Raw genomic sequence first — 11,007 nt, 5'->3', positions numbered from 1 at the left:
TTCTTCTTACAAGGTAAGATGACAAAATAAATTGACCAAAAGCAGGCAATAATTAAATTGCAGTGGAAGCTTTACATGTTTTGAAAACATTTTTTAATTTCACAGTAAAACTAAAGCTGTAATAAATTTGAAACATATAGATAGTTTGTCCCCAAAGATATAGTCTAGCAGATAGGCATTAAAAAGCAACTACAAATAGATCAAAGATTATAGGTTTTGTGGGGTTTTTTTTTATTAGTTCAAAGTAAAAACTAAAAGATTTATCAGAATATGTTTATATATATATATATAGCTTGCACATTATCTTCAGACATAATCACAGTTTTTCAATTCATGACATCGTCCTGAACATGCATGAAATATTTGCCACTGGACATTAAGCAACCAATAATCAATAAATCAATCAATTCATGACGAAATAGATCACTTTCCTTAAGAAAGTTTAAAAAATTATCACCAAGTTGCTTTAATTTTCCTTCACAAGGTTTCATAGTACACACTTTTCTGTGTACAAAGTAAATTGCATGGATGATACATTATCATAATTTTAAGATATCGTTGTACTCTAATCAAGGTAAAAGAACCATATGTATTACCCTTTATTTAAATGATAACATTTGCAATTGTCAAAAGCATTTTTTAGATCCAAAGATTTTAATAGCAGGATATTTAAAAATCAATGTGAAAACTAATTACAAACTATTTAATTTAATTTGGAACACAGCATTTCATTTCAAAATAGCCAGTGGCAATTTTTGTTTTAAATATCTTGATTACGATACAATGAAATCTTACCCTTGTGGTCATTCATGCGTAGTTACTTAGTACACAGGAAAAGTATGTACTATGAAAATTAGAAGGCAAATATAAGCAATTTGATTGGACGAGAAGTTGTAAGTATGTGCTAAGAAGACAATTACACAAATTACAATTACAATTACAGAAATAAATCTAAAAATCTCATATCAGTACTTAATGTGTGTTCACATATAAATTAACACAACTCCTGAAAAGCAACTTGAAAGAAAATCTAGATTCATCTTTCGGGTTTGTCACGGTTGTCTTAATCTTCAATCATTTGTGTATTCAAATAGGACAACAGTAACATGCATGTTAGTCACATTAGTCTGCTACACTGTGCCAAAAATTTGAGGGAAGGGGTCAAAATTCAGATGTGGATCCAGGATTTTGAAAAAAAGGGGGTCCCCAAATTAGGCAACGTTATGAATTTATCCTTTTACAAGTTTATGATTTTACCATATACATATTATATATAGCTCCATAAAATGGGCCCGGGCACTCTGCCCCTAAATCCACCTCTGAAACTGCAATTAAGTCACAATTTTAAAATGACAAATCAGTGGTCTAGTTAAAAAATGCACACAACGAACAGAATGGACGAAGTGTTGAATCTGATGACATAATTGATAACATATGAACACAAACTACCATTTCACTCGCAAATTAATAAAAATGAAAATAAAATGGGAGGGGCATTTTTTTCACCCCCCCCCCCCCCCTCATTTTAATCATATTAAGTTAGTTTTCTTTTTTCAAGTTATTAACTTAACATTTTTGGAAAGGAGACCCGCCTCCTTATGGAGCTACATATGTGATTAATGCATAGGCTTTTCACAAGTCCCACTCCTAACGTTATCTTGTTTGGGCCAGGGTCCCTGAATTCAAGAAAATTTTATAGCACTCGAGCTAATGAAGTTTCAATTTTAGATTTACTAAACCTATTATAAAACCAAGTACAGACGGTATGGCGGTATCATGTGTAACAGAAATAAATGATTTAGCGCGCAATGGCAGTGAACTGAAAACCTGCTGCTGTAGTTTGGAATAATTTTGCATTATTGATAATGACCATTTCAGCACCTTCATTATGTTTATCTGAATATTTACTTCTTTGAGATGTAAGCTTATTCGTCCGTAAATAAGTCTATTTGAATGTAACGTTCGCATTATCATTTTGAGTGGTCTAAATGTTTACCTTCTCTAAAACGCCGCGAAAATACAGCATGGATGGATGCGTTCTAGAAAGGTTGTAAAGAAAATGTTCACCCCGTATAACCCCAATACAAATGAATCCGGAGCATACCGTGTACCACGGATTTCAGACAGAGAAGAATTTACAATTTTTAGGAAATTTTAATATTTATTCTTCGAATATTTTGCGTCAATATATTCTTTGCTGTATTACTCATTTCTTACTGCAAGGCTTTTTTTTTAATATTTGATATTTTTTATAGGCAAATATAAAAAAAAAAAAAACGCATGACCTAGCCACTGATAAAAGCATGCTCACTTTTTTTTAGACTAAAGTTTCAAGTTTCCCGTGCCTCATATTTTTTTAAACATACATTTTTGATAATATCATTTTTTAGGCTTATTAAACTTGTAAATATTGTATGTTTATGTGTTATCTAGGAACAAACAATGCATGTTTCTTACATGTCTTTATTTTCAAATTGTGTACGCTTCGTTATCTGTACACTGTTTTTATACTGTACGATTCGTTGCGAAAAAAATTGTATTTGTCAAATGAATTTTGCAAGTATTAAAACATATTTTCATTTGTGGATATATAGATTCTTACATTGATACCAGTGGATTATCGGATTTATCCAATCGAGATAGTTAAATTATCAATTTTAAAGTCCGAGCCTCGGCGAGGACTTTAAAATTTATAATTTAACTATCGAGATTGGATAAATCCGATAATCCACGAGTAACTATGTAAGAATCTGTTTCTCTAATGATTAAAGAATAAATTTTCTTTTTTTGTTAAACGAAAATCCCCTTCGTGTGCCTTTCACATTCCACGAAGTTGTCAATTTCATTAACACCTGTTAGCATATTTTGATTCATCCAGTTAGCTAAAAAGGTTATGACCCTTAAAATCATCCAATGATCTTTTAAGATCACCGGCAACCACACGTTGATTAAATTTTTTATACAATGGGTTCGGAAAGGGATAGATTTCCATAGAATTAGAGAAAATAATATACATGTTTAAAAAAATTAATATACCACCATAAGCCACCATATCATATCCGTTGCACAGTTGAAATACACTTGGCAGTTTTTGAGTTCTTTTGTACATGCAAGAAGTGTCATAATCAATATGGAAGTGTAGACTGGTTAGAAAATACAATCGCTCGACAAATTACAGATAACGCTGACCGAGCGTACGGATAGACGAGTGCGACTGCCCAATTTATAACATTTTGTTAAACGTTTACTGTACGGCATTCAACAATAAGCAAATCCCCTACCGTATAGGATGAATAAACGTAGAATAGAATGATGGTATAAATGGATGAAAATTTGCCGGTAGAGTTATTAAGATGATCTGCTATATATATAACTGCATGTTGTACAAATATTAATATAATATATAACGACAAACCAGATTATGCTGATAACAAATGATTGTCCCACGATTATATCACTACAATATAACAATTATTACGGTGAGGTTGAATTCCCTGTCATTTATTCATCATCCACACAGGAACTTGGCTCAGAAAAAAAAATCTATGTACCTTAACCTAACTTTCAGGTATAGAGATATTTATTTTTTTCTGAGACAAGAGCATGTGACTATCCACCAGAACTAGCGGTCATCCGATGTTCAGTACTACAGTACTTTGATTCATATTGCAAAGCCATTCTTCTTAACAAATATAATAAGTGATTATGAGAAATCCCGTTATTTCTTAATAATTTAATTTTGGATGTAACACGTAGTCTTCTGATTGGCTGAAAGCTTTTTCTCTATCAGCTCATAGACAAAATTTGGTCATGTGACAGTGACGTTATCAACGTTTTTTTTATTGATTTACTCCTTAAAAATGGAATTTAGAATTAGATTATAAGGAATGACTGTAATATTTTTTCTGTCAATTCGAAATAACCTCAAAAATGTGGTGCAAACTTTTAAATAACCCGCTACGCGGGTTATTCAGTGTGCACCACATTTTGATGTTATTTCTTCATAGACAGAAAAAATATTACAGTCATTCCTTAAAAACACATACATGTAACTTACTTGCGATGTATGGTGGCCTATAAAAATCTAACTCAACTGCATGTGAGTTTGTTTATTCCACATTGGCTAGAGGTATAGAGGGAGGTTTGGGATCACACAAAACATGTTTTACCTCGCCTCATTTTTGCGCCTGTCCCATGTCAGGAACCTCTAGCCTTTGTTCGTCTTGTGTGTGTTTTTTAGTTTTGGTTCATTTTGTATGTTTCGGAGTTTAGTGTTGCGTCCATTTCGCTGAACTAGTAAACATGATTGTTTAGGGGCCAGCTGAAGCCCGCCTCCAGGTGCGAGATTTTCTCGCTGCGTTTAAGACCCATTGGTGGCCTTGGGCTGTCTTCAGCTCTTTGGTTGAGTTGTTGTATTTTTGACACATTCCCGTTTCCATTCTCTATTCTTATTGCAAATACTGAAGACTGAATAGTATCCTGTTTCCTAATTTTACTGAATATAAATAAAGTCATTTTGTGACTTAGGGTGCATTTCTTTCTAACTAAAATTTTGTAAACGTTGTGTGCCGTTTGATATCGTTTGCAAAACGCTACAAAAGTAGAAACAAATACAGCGTTTAATCAGTGTTTACAGACTCTGTTTGAACTTTCAATAATGCATGCAAATGTTGTTGGTAAACAGACTAAGGGTGCATTTCTTTCTAACCAAAATTTTGCCAGTAAACGTTGTGTGCCGTTTGTTATCGTTTGCTAAACGCTACAAAAGTAGAAACAAATACAGCGTTTAATTAGTGTTTACCGTGACCCTAGGCCTGTTTGAACTTTTAATAATGCATGCACATGTTGTTGGTAAACAGACTTATTACAAAAGTTGAAACAAACACATCGTTGAATCAGATTGAAGTTAGAAACAAATGTAGCGTTTGTAGTAACAAACGATGAACGACAAACTGTAGACGCATTTTTAGCGAGTGGATAGTTTGTCAAAGTTTAGGTAAACTTTGCAAACGTATGTTAGAAACAAATGATCAAAACATGTGCGCGCTTAGCCGTTTGTATCGTTTGTGTTAGAAAGAAATGCACTCTTAGTTGCGTCAATGCACATCTTAAAATATATAAAGTGAACGATGCATTTCCTTCCTGCCTTTGGAATTATTTACGGTGCGTCGCAATGAAATATCCCTTATATTTCATGGCGATGCACCGTAAACATTTGAAAAGGCAGGATAAAAGCTGCAAAAAAAAAATAAATAAGTGCATTTGTTTCTAACTTCAACCTGATTAAACGATGTATTTGTTTCTACGTTTGCAAAAAGTCTGTTTACCAACAACATGTGCATGCATTATTGGAAGTTCAAACAGGGTCAGTAAACATTGATTTAACGATGTATTTGTTTCTACTTTTGTAGCGTTTAGAAAACAACAACAAACGCCACACAACGTTTACAAAATTTTGGTTAGAAAGAAATGCACTCTAAATATGTATATTCTACCTTATTTTCTCCATCTTTTGACTCCTCTGAAAACAACAGAAAATCTTCACTTTATATTGTAGAAAATCCAAACACAGTGTGTTCGCTACAAGATCGCATTTAATATATCATATTTAACATATGTACAAGTCTCTTTCTTAAAAAAAAGAAATGCAATCGCGAACCTAAATGCCTGTTTGGTATATAAGATTAGATAATTGTTATATCAGATACATAGTTTTACCTCATGTTTTATATAAGATATAGAAAAACTGACATGGATTCTAAATGAAACTTCTGCTCAATATTGGGCATAATTTTTTTGTTAAAGAAATCATTTCTTCTCTCTCTCCCATCCCTCTCTCTTCCGATAGATAACATTACAACATGCTAAATAGGAGGCAACCACTGTATGTTCCCTTCTGAGATGCTGTATCGAAAAGTAGAGGTAGCTTCCTGGCTAAAGTCGACATGTAAATGTCAAAACAGTCTTTGTTTTTAAGAAATTTAAAGAAATGAATCATGATTATTTGTTTTTGTAGTAAGTTTGAAAAAAATTCAAACCCAAAGCTATATTCTTATTTGTTAATCCCGTAGTAAAACCGTTCTGGAAAACCAATTACACTGGTTTGTATTGTTTGGTCATTGGCTATCATATTCAAGATATGCTTGATCTCAATTTATTTATACCCTAGGCAACATACTCTAATCAGACTTTTAGCGTAGAAACAATTTGAAACCTTAACTTTATACTTGAATTAGATAAAATATAATGAAGTTGTTGATTTGTTGTTTTTCAAGACTGTGTGACAGACAAAGGAAAGCAGGAATAACAGTGCCAATTCAGTATAGATCATGTCCAGTACGCAAATTAAAAATCCTGTTTTTGCAATCGCATGGTCGTTGAATACGGATATTGATTTTAAGAAAAATAATTTGTTACTAAGATGTGCTATTTTTTGCTTATGAATACACACGTTTTTGTATCGCCTAATTTGTAAAGATATCGTCATATTTTTTTTTGCCAAAAACGCTCTATGCCTCTTTGTTGTTAAAGATGAGGGATCGATAAATACCCTGCCACGTCCGATCTGTGTTTTTGTTTGATGTTTTTCTGCTTTGTATCGATTTGATGAGTGAAGCCTTTTTCAACTGATTTTTATAGTTTGTTCTTATGTTGTGCTGTTACAACACTGTCCCAGGTAAGGGGAGGGTTGAGCGCTCTCAAACATCCCCGCCACATTCTTTATGTGCCTGTCCCAAGTCAGGAGCCTGTAGTTCAGTGGTTGTCGTTGGTTCAAATAAAATCAAATAAAATCATTTTATTTCCTTATTAAACGGCCCGTAAGGGCATATCAATTACAAACAAGAAAATGGTAGACAAACATGTATATAGATAATTTTAGACAAAAACATTCATTAAACATTATTTTATGATTAATATAACATGTACATAGATAAACAATTTGTGAGAGAGCCAGCTGGGTGCAAGAAAGATAACTCGAATCTATATAAAGACACTAAGAACAGAAACCTATATTTAGGTGTTTCAATTTGGTAAGTTTATTTTGCATTTTTTAGTTTTCTGGTTTCTAAACTGATGTTCAGGTAATTGCATAAAGATGTTATAAAGCTTTTATTCCAATTTACCTGAAGAGTTGAACCTGCGTTCATGACGGCCAGTTTCAATTCTTAATTTATGATTACTCAATATCAATTTTGTGAGAATTTTCCAATCAGTATGTGCAAAGGATAAAAAGTTCTCTCTAACAAAAGAGAATTTGAATTTAAAATATGTACTTAATTTGCCTTTATCATGTAAATAAGAAGACCTTATTTCCTTCCACGTCTCTAAGAAGCAGATTTTAAGTGATTTCTTAAATTTATGTTTACTCCAGTTTTTACAAGTGGTCAGATCAATGTTTAATTTTTCACTATAAAAGAGTAGGTTTGTGAACCAAGAGTTTTGACCTTTATTTATGTTATGCAAATGAATATATTCCTTGTATGCATTGTTAAGCAAGTTTGATGGTGAAATTTCTAGTCTGTGCCAATACATGAAAATTTGTTTTAACATATTTATGTAAAGAGGCTGTCTTCCAAGTTCTGTTACAACGCCTATGTTAGTACATAATTTAGAGACCCCAAGTATGTATTTGCAAAACTTGAAGTGGAGTTTTTCAGTGTCCCAGTCTTTGAATATATCAAAAAGAGTTAATGATTTTCTCTTTGGAGTAATATTAATAATTCCCCAATTCTCACAACCGTATAGAATAATAGGTTTTATACAATGATCAAATAAATGTAGGGATATGCTTATGCTTGGGCTTGAGGATTTCAAGTCTCTGTACAACTTAAAACAGGCTTTCAAGCTTTTTTGAAATAGTTGTTTTTTAGCCTCATTAAATTTCCCAGTATTCTCAATAATAAGGCTCAAATATTTATATTGCTTTACGCATTCTATGTCTTCTTTCCCAATATGAAAATAATCTTGTAACAATCTACCTTTATTATTAAAAATAATAATTTTTGTTTTATTGGAGTTTACTTCCAGACACCATTCATTACAATATTCATGTAAAATATCAAGTTTGTTTTGAAGCTCTACCTTAGGTTCTGAAAAAATAACCAAATCATCTGCATAAAGCAGATATATCTTCTTGTTATTTAGACAAACTGAATCTGGTTTTTCTTGTAAAATTGTGGGGAGTTCATTAATGAAAAACTTGAATAAATTTGGACTCAAGACATCACCTTGTCTTACTCCAACCTCTGCTGTAAAAAACTCTGTCATCTTGTTGTCCACTTTTACACATAACCTATCATTTGAATACATAAATTTCAATATTCTATAAAAATAATTATTGATATTACAAGGTTGCAATTTATACATAATGCCCATGTGTATAACTTTATCGAATGCTTTTCGAAAGTCTACAAAACATGTAAACAATTTTTTGTTACCAGTTTTCAAATATTTTTCAATTAAACATCTAAATACAAAGATATGGTCTGAAGTACGGGCCTTCTTTGAAAATCCTATTTGAGTTTCATGAATTATATTATTATCAGTGAAGAAAATTATCAAATCTGTTGTTTAACATCAAATTAAATAGTTTACCAAGGCTATTATTTATAGCACTGAATTCCCCTGTAATTTTCAGTTTTTTTTTCTATCTTCTGCTTTAAATATTAGACATACAAAACTTTTTGACCATTCATTGGGATATATACCAGAGGTAAAAACTGCATTAAAAAGTTTAAGTAAAATTGTATTAATATAAGATCGAGATGCCTTTATCATTTCGTTGTTAATATTATCTAGTCCGAGACTTTTACCGGATTTTAGTTTGTTAAATGCCTTATTTAATTCTGCTTCTGAAATTTTACTATCTAGAAGTGTGAAGCTGGATATTTTGTTTTCAAGTATTTTTAGTTTTTCTTCAAAATTTTTTTTGTTGAGCATGTTTATCTGTAGGGATAGATGCCAAAGTAGCAAAATATTTATACAACGTTTCACCGTCAATATTACTATCTGGTTAATCATAATTTTCATTACGAAGAAGGTTTACAAGCTTCCAATACTCTTTTGGGTTTTCTGTTTCTAAGCTTTCTAAACGGTTTAAGATTACATTTTTAAACTTTCTTTTTTTATGCTTTCTAAGTTTTGCATACTTTTTATTTGATTTAAAAAAGGACCCACGAATGATATGGTCTTTAGGATATTTGTTCATTAATTCAGCTTTTCCATCAACAATTCTTTTTAATGAAGTCAGTTCATGGTCCAACCATTTTTTGTTTGTTTTGACTAGCTCTTTTCCTTTTTTTCTTAAGAGAAATTTTACAAACTTTTTCAAAAAGTGAATGAATTTTGTTGGTCGCTTGATTTATGCTATTTGAGTCAAAGTCGATAACTTCTGTTAAAAATCATTTATCTCGTTTTGAATAGCAGGATGAGCAAAGGAGTCTTGAAAACTTTTTAAGTTTTCTTCATTCCAAATGTAACGGGTTGGAAAGTCATTTAAATTTGTATAAATATTTTGATTTTGAAATGATGCTTATATCTTAAATGATAGTTTACAATGGCAATCTGAAAAATTTGCTTTGAAATCTGATACACACATATAAAAAATGTTACAAAATAATTGTTCTGATGCTAATACATAATCAACCACACTACATCCATTGTATTTAAAACATGTATATTTTCCTGTACTGTTACCAAATATTCTGCCATTTAATATGCGTATTTGATTGCTAATTACAAAAATCAAGTAGTTCCTTCCCTCTAGAATCTATAATACTATCACAGCTAACTCTTCATTCATTTAAATCATCAATAATATAATTGCTATTGTTTAATGGAACGTGGTGTGTATTGTCCCCTTCAATAAAATCACAGTCAATTCCAGTTGTTGCATTAAAATCACCAAGCAACATGAACTCACCCTTGCTTCCATATTTTCCAATAATGTCTTTTTCTACTATTTCTATAAGATTAATTGTGCTTTTGGGGGCATAATAGACTACACGAATATATATATATCTTTCTTAAAATTGAAATATTCCTTACAGAGTTTTAACCATTGGTACTCAGATGTACCGTCATTCTGAAATTTCACTCCTTTTCTGATATTATTACGTATCAAAATACCTAATCCACCAAAATATCTGTTGTTCTTTGATTGCTTCCACAAAAGGGGTAATAGGCCTACTGAAAATTTTCAATTGAGATACAAGAATCATATCCCACATGTGTTTCTGTTAGGAATATCAAGTCATCATTTTTAAATTCAGCCAAAAAACTAGGGTCTGTTGTTTTATCATAATTTACTGATTTAAGACCGCTCACGTTCCAAGTTGAAATATTCAAAGATGTTCTCATTATAATCACAATAACAGTTGTATAAAATATGTCAAAAATGTAATATCTCAAGGGGGAATCTACGTCATCACGCAGGGTGTCGGCGATTGACATTGGACCACCATCTTGTCGCTTGAAGGTAAGAATTTTACTTATTATGCCAGTTATATGAGGGTTATGGTTATACAAAACAGTCCATCCTACTTTATCAACAATCAACATGTCCGAATTCTTTAGTGTACTCGGGAAAATACTTGTAACTCACAAATATCCGTCATTATGGTCGAAAAACGTCTTATTTTTTTAAAAAAGGAAAAAGGATGTCGGGGACACACTATATATTTACAATGTAAATATCGTTTGACTTTATCAACCGTTATAAAGATACGATAAAAAAAAACCAGGCATTGTGTTTCTTGCCTGCTTCCATTTCATGCACTCAATTTCAGGATTCAATTTTTGTAAATATTCGAAAACAAGCAATAGTTTTAGAAGGTGAAAATCAGATTACGTTTCAGTTGAGTCAGGGGTTCCACAGGGGTCAATTATTGGAGCAAGTCTTTTTGGTACTTTATATACTAGTATATATAAGTCTAGAGATTTGCACAACGATACTAATATAAGATGGTATTATACGAAGATGTTGTTAATAAATCGTGTTGACAAATA

The sequence above is a fragment of the Mytilus californianus genome, unplaced genomic scaffold (assembly GCF_021869535.1).
Source record: "Mytilus californianus isolate M0D057914Y unplaced genomic scaffold, xbMytCali1.0.p SCAF_5, whole genome shotgun sequence".
Classification (NCBI taxonomy): Eukaryota; Metazoa; Mollusca; class Bivalvia; order Mytilida; family Mytilidae; genus Mytilus; species Mytilus californianus.
The sequence above is the reverse complement of the archived record's forward strand: the minus strand, read 5'-3'. Positions refer to the sequence as shown.